Source organism: Triturus cristatus, chromosome 1_2 (genome assembly GCF_964204655.1).
Source record: "Triturus cristatus chromosome 1_2, aTriCri1.1, whole genome shotgun sequence".
NCBI classification, from domain to species: Eukaryota; Metazoa; Chordata; class Amphibia; order Caudata; family Salamandridae; genus Triturus; species Triturus cristatus.
In genome coordinates, this window is record NC_140580.1 from 176,836,328 (window position 1) to 176,853,761 (window position 17,434).

Below are 17,434 nucleotides of genomic sequence, written 5' to 3' on the forward strand. Positions count from 1 at the left end.
CTCGTTTGAAGTAGTCAAAACCACGCATTGTTGCATGTAGAGCTATGTCTAGTGAAATAATCCACCCAGTCCAGGCAGTATATCTGAAATCATGTTGTGTTTTGGTACAAGTAGTTGTGCTTTTACCACATTAAGAATAGGTTCAAAACTCTAAGCATGCAAAATGCTACTGGCTTAAAGACAAACAGCCTCATGCATCAACCCAAAATCCAGTCGGTAAAATACCGATTCGGTAATAGCTCCCGGTATTAAGTAAAAAATACCCAATCCCAATGCATCAACCCAAAAGCAGAAATCGCTATTTAAGGAATCCTTAAATAGCGATTCTTTAAATAGGGATTCCTTAAATACCGATTCCTTAAATAGCGATTGCATTTAAGGAATCCCAAAGTGAGATTCCTTAAATGCAATGCATCAAAGTTAAAAAATTAGCGATTTCACTAATAGGGGGAGCAAATTACCATGAAGATGAACTGCATGGTAATTTGCAAAAACATTGAAAAATGCACTTTTGTGCATTTTTCAAAGTTTCATGTTGCGCACACACATGCCCTTAGAGCATGTGTGTGTGCAACATATGTGCACATATCATTTTCAGGGGTGCAACAGGGTGTCCTTTTGACACCCTGGCACCCTTAAAAGTGCTCCCGCTATTAGTGATTCGGTAATACCGAATCGCTAATACAGACTGGCTTTACATTCATTCCTATGGGCCTCCAAGCCCATAGGAATGAATGGGTAGGTATTCCTTATTACCGATTCGGTATTACCGATTCGGTAATAAGGAATATTAAGGAATCGCTATTTGAATAGCGATTCCTACATGCATAGCCTTTTGCTATTCCTTATTAGCGATTCCTTATTTTTCGCTAATAAGGAATCGCAAATGGCATTGTTGATGCATAGGCCCCTAAGTTAGTTACTTTCAGTAATGATCTGGATACTCAATCTACTTGCAGATTCCTCAACTTTTGAATAACTCAGGCATCAGACTGAATCTGGAAACATTTGAATAGCTCTCCACGCCAGTATGGGGCACTGACTCCACTTCGGCGCTGGAGACAACACCATCCGGACATCCATAGAGCCATATAGCACCCTCACAGGTGCCCTAACATCAGTTTCCCATCCATGTTTTATTTGCCTTTGAGGCGAACATGATGAGAATGACATTAGATTGAAGACTGATATAGCGCAGTACAACATCTAGATTGGAACCTTATCATATTATTTATATTAGCAAACCAGCCGTCAAAACGGGAAGAAACGTAGAGTTGGAAAGAAATCTGCAGGTAGATGATCCACCAGAAAGATTGCTACTGAAGGTAAGCACCTTTATCTTCTGATGGATACTTCTACCTGCAGATTTCTCATCTTTCCCAAAAAATTCCCCAAGCAGCATCTAACTAGGTGGTGGGTTTGAAAGGCTGATTAAACTAAAAAGGCACGATGGACTGAGTGTGCGAAAAGATCTTCAGAGGAAGGAGATCAAGCTACGGCTCAGAAGTGGAATCCTGATGTGAGGGAGAATGCCTTGGTGACCTACCGTTTGAGAAAAAGAATTGTGACATGAATTCTTATGCTTTCTTCGGGATGAATCTGATGACACTGGAGACTCTGGCAACTCTGTTTTGTCTTGACTTTTGCTTAGCTCAACAATCCTCTCGAGCCTAGGCCATGAACAGTTTGGCTTCCCTTTCCTTTAAGGCCTTGGGGATCATGCTTCTGCATGATTCACATGAATTTGTATCATGGTCCAACTCCAAGCACCAGAGGCAGATATCTTGTGGGTCCGTGATAGACACTTGTGCATCACAGTCCCTGTAGAGTTTAAAGACAGAGTGTATGGACGGTCATCACTATACTGCAGCTAGAAATGTGCTTAGTAAGACAAAATAGTCGTGTGGATTCATTGAAGACAGCCCAGCTCCAGACTCACGTCAATGGTATGGAAAACAGGGAACTGATGTCAGGACGGTGGAGTACTTTATGGCTCCAGGGACGTCAGAATGGCAGTTTCCAGTGCCCTCTACTGGCATGGAGAGTGTTAGACCTGACATCCTTGGTGAGGTATTTCACCAAACATTTTGCCTTCACCCCTTCCGTGTTGCTGAATTTGTGTTTTTTTGGCACTAGGACTCTGCACACTTTACCACTGCTAACCAATGCCAAGATGTTAGTGCTCTTTCCTTAAAACATGGTGAAATTGGACTACAGATAACTGGCACACTTAATTTACTTGTAAGTCACTAGTTAAGTGATAGACCCTGTACCCAGGGCCTGTAAATTACATGTTACCATTGGGCCTGCACCACTCATTGTGCCACCCCCCATTACAGTAGCCCTTTAAAAAGTCTCAGGCCTGCCATTGCAGCCTGTGTGCAGTTTTAAACCCCCATTTCGACCTTTTTCCAGGCCTAAACCTTGCTTCTTAATACTTATAATTCACCCCTAAGGTAGGCCCTAATAAGTCATAGGGCAGGGTGCATTGTATTTTAAAGACAGGACATGCACATTTAGGTTTCACATGTCCTAGTAGCAAAACAACTCAAAAAGTTGTTTTTTAGTACTATAAGGCCTATCTCTCCCATTGACTAACACTGGCTTACTTTATTATATTTAATAAGTGACAACTTTAGTTTGGGAGCAAACAGACATTTGGTGTTTACACTCAAATGAATTGTCATTTACAACTCCCTTTAAAGGTAAAGTCATATTTTAAGTCACAGTTCTGAAAATGGCTCTTTTAGAAGGTTGCAAAAGGAACAAATGATGGACAGAATGCTGAACAATGCAAACATTCGCCTCCAGATCTTTGTGACTGGGGATGAATGTTTGCATTGTTCACCATTCCGTCCATCAATTGTTCCTTTTGCTTTTGTCGCCCTAGGTGGGAAGGATATGCCCACACGTGGGTCCCATGCTAACTGTGCCACTGGATTCAAACTAGCCTTGCTGATGAGGGGTGATGCCCCAAAACTGTTCTCAGGATGCTTGTCTCCGGTCCAAAGACGACCTGGCTTGGCAGTTCAGGCTGGACTGTTCTCATGAGGCACAGGGTCAAGACTAATTTGCATATGGTGGGTCCAAACTGGGGTGGCGTGGTGAGCAAAAGAAAGATGGATTAATCCCAGATTTTTGTGACTGGGGGTGAATGATTGCGTTGTTCAGCATTCAGTCCATCAATAGTTCTTTCTGCTTTTGTCGCCCTAAGTGGGAATGGTATGCCCAGATGTGGGTCCCGTGCTCACTGTGCCACTGGATTCAAGCTAGCTTGGCTGATGTGGATGATGCCCCGAAAACATTCCCAGGATGCTTGTTTCCGGTCCAGAGAGGACCTGGCTTGGCAGTTCGGGCTGAACTGTTCCGATGAAGCACAGGGTCAAGACTGATTTGCATATTGCTGGGTCCAAACTTTGGTGACGTGGCGTGGTGAGCAAAATAACAATGGATTAAACCCAGGTCTTTGTGACTGGGAGTTAATGTTTGCATTGTTCAGCATTCCATCCATCAACTGTTCCTTTTACTTCTAGAAGGTTGGCATTTTCTTGTCCTAATCATTTGTGCCTTCTGCCACAGTCCTAGGTCACATGACTGAATAGATCTGCTGTTGGGGTTTGTGCATTCCTTTCAGATAGCGACATGAAGTGGCCACAGGTGTGGACAGGATGGGCCATTCTGGCAGGATGACTTGAGAGGAGATGTACCCAGCCCCACTTGTACTTCAAAGGGCCTGGACACACACACACACAAAACAAGTGAATACCTGCCTTTTGCCACCCCCAGACAGTCTGGAGCCTTGACAAGGGAAGGGAAAGAACTTTCCAGAAACAGATGTGGGGGTAGGACAGGGAGTCCCCCATACACAAAGGCTCGCACCAGGCATACATATTAGACCTCCAGAGTCACAAATCAGAACACTCCTGGATCTGTGGAGGTTATAGAAGGGCTGGACTGCTGCTTGAGGACTGACTTGCTGTCTGAGAAACAAGAGTGGACCTGCTCACCTTCATCCAACGCTAAGCCAGAGTGACTCTAAGGGCCAGTTGTGTCTGACCTTTTGTGCTAGCTACAGGAATATAAGAAGCTCAATATGCCTCCCTGCAACTGCCCAGCTGACCTGCTGCAACTGTACCTGCCTGCGCCCTGTTGGCCTCTGCTGGAGTGAGTCCTTGATCCCTAAGAGGTGCCTCGCCAGATCCTAGACCCTTGACCGGTATTAGAATGTGCTCCTCCTCAAGAAAAGGTGAACATTTTGAAGTTTGGGCTCCTTGCAACTGCAATCAGGCCAGTTCACACCACAACTCTTCGAAATACAACGACTGGCAATGCGCAGATCAGGAAAAACTCTTTGTGCTACAGCGACTGCCAGAGATGACCGGCAATACAAGAATCGTACTTCGCGCTACGACATACCACGGTGACTGCCAACATGGAGCAACAGCAACGACTGTCTGCGAGCCCAAAGTTCTCTTTGAGCTACAGCCCACGACACCCAGCCTGCTCTTTTCGCTATAGTGACGACCATCTGCGACGCCCTACCCACTCCTCACGGCCTCCTCCACCACGAACAGAATTCTTACGGATGGACTTTAAAGGTAACGTTTCAGCTTGATGAACCTGGTCCCTGTATCAGAGCCACCTACCCATCTAGAGAGCTCATCATTTCATCTTTAACTATAATGTGCTGCCTCATGCCAATGACTGATTGGTATCAATTGAAGACATTTCCCCATAGTATCAGCTGATCTTTCCCTGCTACCTCAATAACAAAATGTACTGACCACGTTCTGCTTTCACAAATACATCATGCACAACAGACTTATTGGAGCATCAAAGCACGCTGTATAAGCTGCTTTACGCAGTTACTTGCCATGAGCCGCTACATGTCCCACAACCTAAAAACAGCTATAGCTTTTGGCCTTTTCATGCAGTTTAAGTGCCTCATCTCTGATAGTTTGCAATTTGGTTAATGTCATGTATGACACCTTTAGCCAGCCTGGGGTTTTGTGCCAGCAGCACATTGGGACTTCCAAACACAAGTTTGCAAGAGTAAATATCAAACAAGTTCCAGAACAGACTTTTGTAGTTTAAAAGGGAGAAAGTTGCTTAGCCACATTTAGTGCAAGAATTGCAAAACGAGTCACCCTCTGCCATTCTAGGAGTCTAGAGGCAACTCCAACCCCAATCTGCTCCACATCTCATTTACCCAGCAGGCTGTGAAAATAAATGTTTGCTGACTCAGACAGTAGACTACAGTACCTTGTATTGCTCTTCACACTTACCAAGAATGCTCTTTTGTTCTTGGGCCTCGCCACTCACCGTGAGGGACTGGAGTAGGGTCAAATAGCCAAAAGATTCCTGGCTGGCTGCCTGCCCTTGTACTGAAGTGTCAATTTTTAAGTTTCTATACATGCACACATACATTATGTGTAAATATCCATAAAAATCGAAAACAGAGAGCCTTAACTATAAAATATACATCTCAGTGTAGTTGTGTGAAATGTGATAGTTAGTCCTGGCCTTGTAGCCAACAGCATGTTCCATTAGGAGTCTTGTGGTTTCACTTAAAAATTGAGAGAATCAACTCATAAAATCAGCTCCCAACAATGATTAGACAGCTGTACTAATATGTTACACTTGAAATGGAGCTCCTCGTCAGTCAAGGGTATTTGGTCTAATACTGGCTCTGCATTGTGGTTTTGCAGGGAAGCTTTAAGAGTAACCTATTTTGTGTCACCCAGATGACTAGAATGTCCCACTCTCGCAATGTCTGTGTGAAGAACTGACTTCTGAGATTCAACATATCTGCAGAAAGAGTCAAATGCAGCTTGTATCAGATCCCACTGCATCTATGAAGAGGCTTATTGAGTCTAGAGCTCAGCTCACTGCAAACAGGGTGTTGGCTCAGAAGTATACAACCTGGTTCTCAAATCAAAGGTCAGAAGTCGCTGCAGCCTAGAGAGCTCAAATTAAAACTCTTGCTTTTGGTCCAACAGGTTAACGGCTGGGCATGGGCTTATCAGCAATCTCCATTGTCTGAAATGCTGTCAGTCAGGTGAGCTACAATCAGATTGGTTTTACAAATCGTGGATTGTGATAGTAGCCAGTCAAGGAACAACACATCTGGGTTAGACCTAAGCATTTCAGGGTGTGCCCTTGCATTACAGCACTGAAAAGACTGGTTGTTAGACTTGGCATCCTTGGTGTGGTTTCTCCTGACTTTTTGCCTCTACCACCTGTATTTTTGATGCCGTACTGGATTTCGTTTTTGCTGGCTTAGATGCTTTAGGCGCTTTGCCACTGCTGATCAGTGTCAAAGTGGAAGTGCTCCCTGTGTAAATTATTACAAATGTTTCTCCCTGATTGGCATATTTGATTTACTGGTAAGTCCCTAGCAAGATGCACGGAGTATGCCAGGGCCTGTAAATCAAACGATATTAGTGGGCCTGCAGCACGGATTGTGCAACCCACATGAGTAGCCCTGAAAAGGTATCTCAAACCTGCCAATGCAGTGTCTGTGTGCAGTTTTACACTGCCATGTCAACATAGCAAGTGGGTGCCCTAACCTTCCCTTTTCTTACATGTAAGGCACCCCTATGGTAGACTAAAGGCACCCCCATGGGCAGGGTGGAGTGTATGTGAAAGGTAGGACATGTACTGGTGTGTGTGACATTTCCTGATAGTGAAAAACGAAATTGGTAGTATTTCACTATTGAAAGGCTATCTGACCCATAGGATAGAATGGGAGACACTTTGTAACATCTTACAAGTATAACTTCCCATTGGGACAAGATAAAATAGGCATTTTCTTGTTTAATCATTCTGTGTGCCTCTGCCGGTTTGTGGATTGACTGTTTGGTTTTGGAGTGATAGGGGCTGGAGATGTGCATTCACTGTAGACAGCCATTGAGTGAGGTGTGCCTGGCCCTTCCTGGAAGACTCAGAGCTGAGCTGAGCAGAATAGACCTTGGATGCATTTAGAGTAGTGGGAGTAGTTTTACTTGCACTTAAATAGGGCCTGTCTCCCTTGCACAATTCTGTCTCCACCCTCTGTGGTCATACTGAACCAGTGAGGACGGAACTGGTTTGGAATGGGCTCAGAGACCCTTGCACAAAGAAAACAAAGACAAATGGGGTACAAGTAGTAGAACTTAAACCCCAGACCTTTATATCACTTCCGGACTCAAGAGAAACCTTTGCCAAGGGGAAGAGCTGAAGAGCTGTGAGGAGGAGTGCTGCCCCTCTGCTGTGTGCTGTTTGGGGTTGGCCTGCAGTTGCTGTTTCTGCCAAGGAAAGGACAAAGACTGGAACTTAGCTGTGAACCTGCTTGAAGAAGAATCTCCAAGGGCCTGTGTGTGCTGGCCTCCTGTTCTGAAGTCTAAGGAACACAAAGAGTTCACCCCCAGCTCCCCTGAACTCTATTGCTATGAGTTCTGACCTGCCAGGAGGGGCCTATTTCAGTTCTGGGCCTGTGGAGGTTGTTCCTGCTGTTGGAAACTGGAAGAAACATGAAGAACTCATAAAATCGATGCATTGCCCTTCTAGCGGCTGTTTTCCCGACACAGCACCGCCATGCGAGAAGAATCTCCACGCATCGCCGCGCTGCTGCAGAGACGACACAGCACCAGTCACAGCTGCAGGAACCGACGCATCGTGGGATCGTGGCCTGATGAAACCAACGCAGCGGCGCTTGCGGATAGACCGCCAACGCATCCCGGATTTTCATGCATCACACTTGTGCCGCAAGATTTCCCGATGCATCACCCGCAGACCAGAAACGTCTTGGAGTCGACTCATCACTTCCCCCTACAGTCCGGATTCAACACATCACTTCTGTTGGCAGCAGAACTGTCGCATTGCCTCCCCAAGAACTCAGGAACTGATGCATCTCTTTGTTTGTCAACGCATTCCTTCTCTGCAGCGGTTTGGCCTTGTGAATTTTGACGCATCTACATGTACTTTGTGTAGAATCACACATCAATTGTTTTCTAGGGACCAAGTTACTTGAAACCTTTTTAAAGTCATATTCTTATTACATGTATGTTGGATTTTTGTTGTTTTGGTGTTGTCGAGTTTACATAAAGATACTTTATTCTCCTAACCTGGAATGGTGTCTATTTGTGGTGTTATCACTGTATAACTGTGTGTTTTGAGTACAAATACTTTACACATTGCCTTTGGGATAAGCCTGTCTGCTCATGCCAAGCTACTCAGGGGGTAACCAGGGGTTATCTAAAGTGTGTATCCCCCATACCCTGACTAGATGTAAGGGTCCCTATTTGGGCAAAGGTACCTACCTCTGCCAACTAAAGACCCCCATTTCTAACAATGGTCAGGCCAATTGGAGCACCTCTTGCCTTTTGGACTTGTAGATGAACTATAAGGGTGCTGGTGTGAAAATAAATACTAGCATCACTAAACCGGATTGGGGGAAGGTGACGGGATGGTTTAGCAAGCTCAGTACATAGCTGGCAAGCATCTGTGTGTTTTGTGACCAACAACGTTTGTCAAACAACAACTTTGGCCAGTCTTCGCTGATTGACTACTGCCAAAGGGCAAACTGATCATTAACTTTACCAACCGAACACTCATTCAACTGGCTGTATTAAACATTTTTAAAGCTGCTTTGTACATATTACATCTACTGTGCTGCAGCTTCGCCCCCAACCCTGTAAATAAATGCAAACCAGAGTCAAATCTACACAGTTTATGAAGACACTCTGGAGGACTGCACAAGGAACACACTTCCAAAGCCAGTTGAGGTATACAGATCCATGCTTGTCTTTACCATTATATGATAAACAAGGGGTAAAACTCCCAGAATGTAACGAGATATTGTGGAACAAATACAGCCTGGCTAGGGATGCCACGTACGCAATATGTCCAGTCTGCACCTTTGGTGTACACATAATAATGTACAATGTGGTTCTATAAGAGTTTTTTTACTGTTCTGATGCAGGCAGTAATTTCCCTTTGCTGTTGGTCCCTGATGGCTCAGGTGTCAATTCACCAGTTATTGTTACAGGAGTTCCCTACGGCCTCTGGTGGTGGTTATCTCACTTTTCATGTGATGCCCATCTCTCATCGATCAGATGTCAATTACTTGGACACTGGCACAAGGTTCAAAGTTGTCTTTGGCGGTGGGTGTTAGGCTCCCATTGCTGTCATTGATGGATGTTAAAGCTAAAAATGTATGCTGGGACAGCAATGTACCCTATATCATGTATGTGTGTGCTCCCCTGCGCGAAATTAGTATCCTGCCTTTTTGGTAGCCCAGCTAATCCATCTGACTGGCATTTCTTTTTAATGTTTGTTACATGTTGTTTACACTTTGATGCTTATCGCATGTTTTGCTTCACAATCTTTGTTGATCTCTGAACACTGGTTTAATTTTTGTGTGTCTTTTAGAGGCATTTTGTAACATTGTCACAATGAGTCAAATGAATGCTTCAAAATACAGTAATTAAATTACTCAGACCATTCGAAATAGATAAAGGTCTAAGTTTCTTTATTGGTTGAAACAGCAGGTCAGGTCCGTTTTCTTTAAAAAGGTTTAAAAGGTCCAGCCTGACCCCAGTAGGGCCAAACCCCCCTTGTTGTTAAAAAGTATTTGCATAACAGCCACAACAATTGGAAGGGAACCATTCCAAACTGATTCCAGGACCTTACTCAGTGGATCAAAAACACCTGTACAGGATATAAGTATGAACGTGGAATCCAGACCAACCCACTTGGTTCCTGTTCTAAGCTAATTTACTGATTAAGTACTCTAAGAGTTGCTGTTGTTCCAGTTCCAGGCTACTTCACTGATCAAATTCGCTGAGAGCTGCAGTGAGATCAAGACTGGTGTCTGTATGACAGTACGTTTCTCAAAGGTGAAGTCTGCACTACTTGTTGGAAAAGTTGTGGGTCTGCCTACCGCATTGACACCTTCCTGCTTAGCAAGGAAAGTGTCTGATTCTGCATGAGGAGACTTTCCAGGAGAAGCCAAGCTATGTTCCCAGTGTGTGGAGCACTCAGAAGTTACTTACGTAGGGAGTGTGACAGGTGCTGGCCAATATGCGAGAGGCCACCGGGTCTGCCTGTGCAGTTCATGTGGCAAACTGTATGAAGAAAATTGCACACCAGGCTAGCCGTATGCTGTTTGGCATGACTGCAACAGATCTAGAGTGACTTGTGCTACTACTGCCCAACTGTGGCATATCCTTTAAAGACCATTGTTGCCAACCATATACAGAGCGTGAACCAACAGCCTTACGACTGTAACTGAAGAAGGCAATTACCCTCTTACAAGGCCTACCACTATTTGTCCAAGTGGCCCGAGAGAGTGAGGCTGCTGTTTGTAATCCCATGCTGCTCCTAGACGTGGCCAGAGAAAACTCAACATGCGCATCATCTGGCCCTGCACCAAGCTGCATCCCCTTGGAAGAGGTAACATAGGGCCATAAGTTTTGGGACTGCATCTTGAACTGTAAAGATAAGCCTGCCTTTGAAGAGATGAGGTTGTTATCATTAACTCTTTTCGTTCGAGATCAAATGAACTGACCCCTAATAAGGGGCTCCCTTAAGTGAACTTGCACCTGGGTCAGCTCTTGATTATGACCCGTTGTTCCCACTAGATAATATAGAATTGTAGAACGTGGAACGACATAAGACACTAGAGGTTATCATGACTTTTCATGCAGAACAAATACATCTATTATTGCAATAAAGCAAGGCAAACAGCCACAGCATAGACCTTAAACATTGTTACAAACAAGTGTATACAAAAAGATAGATAATGTCTAAAACCTTTGGATCCTATAAAAAGGTGAAAGGAAAGACTTGCTAATAATGCTGAGTAAATTTTCAGAGGCCCCGAGGAAGCGACCAGAAAACGTTTGAGAAGTTGTGAGACGCTTTGGCCTAAGTTAGAGAGTCTTCTTGTATTCAAACAAATAAACATTGTATTCTTCAATTTGAATACAAATGTTTGAACCTATATGGAATATATTTGTCCAGATATTATCATTTGAAAGATTGAAATTCTTAGGCAATGCTCATATCATTCAGAATTAAAAGATCTCAAAGCTTTTTTTCCCTTTCATAAGGTATTGGGGGCTCCCTTGGAACAAGGAAGAGGACTTTAGAAGTAGTGTGACATGTGGCTACAACAGTAGGTAGGAACATTCTGTACTGCACCCCAATTAGCATATGTAGTGATATTTTTTTTTTTGCTTTTGTTTATTTTCATTTTATCATACATAGCCAAGTCAAGTCAAGAAAAACTTTATTTCGGAGGATCTCCATAAAAGTACATAAAATGAATATAAAAACATTTAAGAACAATAGATAAAATGGTTAAAAGTTGTTGGTGCAGCCGCAGGGCTAGATACCTGGTAGTTACATATAATCATGTGCCTTATAACAGAGTACAAAACGAATCATGGTGACATTTTTAAGTACCGCTTCCGTTTGTGCCATAAAGCCCCCAGAAATTTTGCCACAGCAAACACAATGTTATACATAGCAAATTACAGGATTACACATTTCTGCTTAATATACATAACATCAGAATGCGTATACCAAACTTAGCAATTAAAAAACCTTTTGGCAGTCAAGCAGTAAAATTGTTAGGAACAAAAACATACATATGTTTAGTCGGTGTCTGTGAGCCTTATGTAGCGGAGGCACACACTATTTGGCTGAACACAAATATATGCCTGTTTGTTACAACGTCCAACATCAATTCATTATTTATAAAGTTAGGGGATTTTCAAAAATCGCCCCTGCGGCAGGTGAGGCTGCACCCGAGGTGTCAGATTGGTTTATACACAGCCACTCTAATATAGGGCTCCAAATGTCTTTAGGTCTAGACACTAGGCATGAGTTCCCAAAATAACGAGAGCTGAGTTTGACATTATGTAATGGCCCTACATATCCAGCAGTTAGCAGTTAGTCTCAGACCCATGGGGTGCCACTGGGAAGGGGTTCTATAAAATCTGTGTAGATATTTAAAATGTATCAAGCATAATTTGTAATTAGGGGATAGAATCCTTAGTTGGCCACAGCAGAATTTCCACTGCTCATCTGAGAGCGGTGGATTTAATTCCGTGTTCCAGACCTGTAATGCTTTGGGCTCTATCACTGGAAATGTATTTTGCATGGTGCTATATAGCTTCATGATGAGCCTGGACGGTGATGAACCGTCCCATATTTGCTCAAGGGCATGCAGGGTGGGTGGTGGGTTGGAAAAGGTGGCGTGGAGTTGGTAACATGTTTCACTTATACGGTAGTATAGAAACAGTTCAGAGAAAGTGAATAGTGCACCCCGTTCCACAGTGGGGAAAGTGTCATCTGGATATAGGTTTGTAAATGTGTTCATGCCTTACCTGTTGGCTAGAGCTATGTTCCCCTTGTCCTCTAATGGTGGCAGCTGGGGGGGTATGTGCCAATGAAACCGAAGTAGCATACAGGACCTCCCGATTGGCTCTGTTCCGCAAGCCCTCCCAACTCCACGGCAGCGTTTCGACCGTATCAATTTCATCCCGGGGTCGCTTGAACGGCTGAAATAGCACCACTGGTAGTGGAGTCGGCGCAGCTCTCTCAGCCTCAACCACCATGTGTGGCTGAAATGGTGTGGGATGAACCCAGTGATTTAAGAATGTGCTTGCGCGCAGTATGCATATAGCGGAATGTCTGGCGCGCCTAAGCCTCCTTGCGCCAAGGAAGGGTCGCATTGTTTTGAAGAAGGCCTGTGTACGGGGGAGGGGGAGATTTATGAACAGATATAAAAATTTGGGGAGGAAAATCATTTTGGCAATCGCTATTCCCCCCACCAGTGAGAGCGGCAGTCTGGACCAAGCCTTAATTTTGTTCTCTAGCAATGACACTGCTTTGCCATCGTTTTCATCCCAGAGTTCTTGTATATTCTGGCTAAGCCAAATTCCAAAATAACGTCCCATGCCTGCAGCCCACTGAAGAGGGTAATCTTGGTGAAGAGGCAAGGTGCATGTCATTAATGGGAACAGAACAAATTTTGCCCAGTTGATCTGTCTGCCAGACAGCCCCCCAAATCTTAGGATCTCATGCAACACTGGGTTCAGGTTGTCCGCTGGGTTGTTAATATATAGGGTAATGTCATCCACATATAGCGAGACAATGATACTGCGGGTAGTAAATCCAAGTCCCCTGGCCGCATGGTGTTGACAAAGGGCCGCGGCCAGCTGTTCCATGGCAATAACAACAAGCATTGGCATAGCTAATAAGTCTCGCCTTTGGGATCTTCTAAGTGTTTATCCATGCACCTTTAAAGCCATTTCCGCCTAAACACTGATTTACAACTCGTCTTTCCAACAGAACGCGGAAGAAAATACATAGCAAAGCCTTTAGCAAAAAGCAACACAATTAATTTTGAACTATCCAATGGCATGTAATGTTTTTCAGAAAAGAAAGCTTTGGCTATGAAAATAAACATGTTATAATTATGAATTTGATGTTTGCCTTTATGGGCTATTGGACACTCATTACGTATAAGAAGTGAAGGATTGTCTTGTTTACATTCTTAATTACCATGGAGAGGGTAGTGTTCATAGTGGACCAGAAGATCAAGCCCTGGGCATCAACGAAGGAATGGGAGGAGGATGATGCGCAACAACACCGGAACGTGTGGAATGGAAAAAGGAAGTTTGTTAAGCAACATCGGAACATGGAGGGATTTTTGCAATCCATTTTACACTACTAGGTATGCTTTGACAGTAATAGATTTTTCACATTTTATTGTATTTCAAATGTGAGAACAAAGGCAGAACTTGAGACTAAAAAGTGCCTTGTTGGTGATCTTGCAACTACACCCACTAAGCTCTGAAAGTAAGATCAACCATCCCAGTGACACACCCACCTTACTGAGGTAATGAAGATTTATTAGAGCACTCACTACCTGAAGTAAGCGATGTGCTGGCTTCTAGGCACTCCTACTGTTGCAGTGGCCTTCCCTCTGGAGTAAGTGTCAGTAGCTTGTTTCAGAACAATATCTGTACGGAATACAGTTTAAAATTAGTGAACCATTACCCGAGATACTATTTCATTGCAATGGAAAAACCACGCCATGACTCCAAGGTCGCGATAGGAAGGAGCTTACTTTTAAATGTACCCTAACAAGTGTTTTATTTATTACAGTGCAGGACACGGGTCTATGTCAACTGTTTAAAAGTATCTTGTTGCCAGCTACATGCAGTTTTCTTTGCCCAGAAAGGCCATTTTGTGATTGGTCAAGCACACAATAGCACTTGACATGTACCAGGAGTACCACGCGGCCATGTAAGTACCACGCCTCTGGTGGAGGGTTCTTGATACTCTTATGAAGCCCGCCCCCGCCCCTTAAGGGATGAGGATGTGGTCTAATGGCCAGCGCTGTAGACTTGGGAGCTGGGAAAACAGGCTTGAGTCTCGGCATCAGTTTAACATCCTGTGATTCTGGGCAAATCACTTAATCTGCCCGTGCCAAACAAAAATGTTGTTCTGCTCATCTAAAGCGCTGCAATACCTCCGGGCCTCATGCTATATAAAACTGCAAAAAATAAATACCACTTTGAGACAGGTGGGGAGTGGCGATATAAGGAGAGCGAGAGGAGGTCCGAGAGGGAGCAGTAGAGAGTAGAAAGTAGAAGAAAGATTACAAAAAAAGGAGAGCTGTTAAGAGCTGTGTCTAATTTTTTTTTTTAAAGTGTGGCAGACGCAGTGTTTCTTTAAAAAAATATGCTGCGCGTGCCTCCTGCTGTGGGCTGAGAGACGAGATGGAATAGGGAAAAGAAGCCAACGTATCTCACAATCTGAGATGCTGATGAGGCTTGCGCAACCTGTCCGGGTTGAAGGAGGCCTATGGCGAGTGAAGCTAAACCCTGTTAATAACAATTCAAACACTCATTATTTACAAAAACAGTTTTACAACAACAGGGCCATAACTTGGTCACATTTTTTCTTAAATGTGCTATCCGATGAAGATTTTAGTGGAGGTATGTTTCCCTAAAAGGTTAGAAAGAGTACAGTCTGCGTCTTACCTGCCCCGCTGAACTAGCTGTTCCCGTCTGGCAAATTGAAAGCGAACGCGAGCTGGCACATGTAAACAAGCGCGCACGGCCATGCTAATTGAAAACAGATGGCCCCTGCGCGCCGCTGCTCGCTCCCACAAGGTGGAAGCCAACACAAGCACGAGTGTTTCAAAAGTACAGACCGATTTCTAAAGGTCATCTCCTAGAGCAGGCTTGCGCGCTGCGCTAGGCTCGACCTAAAAAGTAAAGGGGACAAGGGGCAACCTTGCCTCATGGCCCGGGTGATAAATAGTGGGTGGGAGAGCAGGCCATTTAATCTAAGCATGGCGGTAGGTGAAGAATAGAGTAGTCTTATCTGACTTATATAAATCTGGCTGAATCCCAGTCTTGCTAGTATAGTGAATAAGTAATCCCATTAGAGTGAATCGAAAGCCTTGGTAGCGTCAAGAAGTGCCGCCAAAGCTGGGAATTGAGGATTTCAATAGTGAAGCACTGTAAAGAATGTCCGAAGGTTGTGTGATGTGGATCTGCCAGGAATAAAGCCAGATTGATCCGGCCTGGCAATCAAGGGCAGCAAGGGCTGTAGCTTGTTAGCGAGGAGTTTAGCATATATTTTGGGGTCGATATTCAACAATGATAGAGGACGATAGGAGTCTCTTTCGTTGGGGGGCTTCCCAGGTTTTAGCAATGACAATATTATAGCTTTTCTCATTGTGGGCGGGAACAGCCCAAGCTCTTGTGCCTCCTTATATAATGCCAGGAGTTGGGGGGGAGGGGGGTAGCAAGTCGGCATGGGTTTTGTAGATCGCCGCCGTTAATCCGTCCGTGCCAGGAGCCTTGCCAGAGGGGAGGCTATTTATTACCTGTGTGACATCCTCCACCGTGAAGGGCTCGTCTAAGTAGGCCCTGTGGCCTCTGCTCAACCACAACAGTTCAATGGAGTCTAGATATGACTGAAGTTCCTCAGGAGCCGCTCAGGAGGAGGATGTGTATAGTGTAAAGTAGTATTTTGTAAATTGATTCAATATTTCTTGAGGGCCTCTAACCAAGCCCCGGCTATCATCTAAGATTTCTGGGATGAACAATTCGGTGTTGGCCAGAGTTCTGCCTGGCTTGTCGCCCTCTCCGTATCTACAGGCTTGGGCATATTTCCCAAGGAACTTCACCTCCATATCTGCTTCCTCTTCATATTCTGAAATGTTATCCCTGAAATCTCCTAATATTTTGGTGTCCTCCACACTGAAGTATTGTGACTCGAGATCTCTAATAGTGTTTTCCAGTTTGTTAAGAGTTTGTCTAATGGATCTTAATACCCCCGCTTGTCTCGAAATACACTTCCGACAGATTACAATTTTAAAAGCTTCCCACAGCGTGGCCTGCGTTTGTACCGAGCCAGCAATAATGGAAAAGTATTCTATTATGTCCCCCCGAATCTCTTCCCTAAATAAAGTATCTGTGAAGGCATGTGGTGGTAGTCTCCAGCAGGCCGGTTTTGGCAGACCATCTGGTATAGACAGTTTTAGAAGGACTGGGGCATGGTCCGACAGCGTCCTAGGCATGTGTTTTATAATCGTGGTCCAGACTGCTACATCCGGGGACACAAGACAGAAATCTAATCACGGCCAGGCATTGTATTGAGCTGTGATGCAAGTGCCCTCGGACGCCAAGGGATGACCTTGCCTCCAACTGTCTGTTAAGGCTCCCTCAGCGATGATATCATTGATGGCAGCGTTTGATCTTAGATGCAACCTACGGGACCCACCCTTCCTACCCATGGCATCATCCACCAGTGCATTAAAGTCTCCTCCCCATATTATTGTGTCATAGCCCACCATTAGTATTTTGTCCCAGATGTCGTGAAAAAACTCTGGCTTGTCTACGTTTGGACCATATATCGCCGCAAGGGTCACATGTACTGACCCTTGTTTCCCACCCAAGATCACGTATCTCACTTCAGGGTCGACGTGCGACGCAGTCATCATCCAGTCCAATCCACGCCTAATCAGTATGGACACCCCTCTGGCATAGTTAGAATAGATGGAAGAGTAGATAGCCCCGCAGCGTCTATTGTGTAGCTTGTTGTGCAAGGTGCTGTTCAAATGTGTTTCTTGGATGAAACATATGTCGATGTTGTGCCTGGTCAGATATGATTGGACAAGTCTGGATTTGCGGAAATTATTTAACCCCCTAATGTTCCACGTGAGGAGATTATAAGCTGTCATTGCTAGGCAGTGTTGATTCCCATGTATTTTTATGGGTGTCGTTGTCTAGTTATTTCCCTGAGCAAAAGCGGAGTACTGATGTGTGGCGCCCGCAAATGTATATATGAACTCAATATATATGAATGGTTTTGTCTGAGACACGGTTCGTTGTTTCTAGTGCTTGACTGACACGAAGTTGAG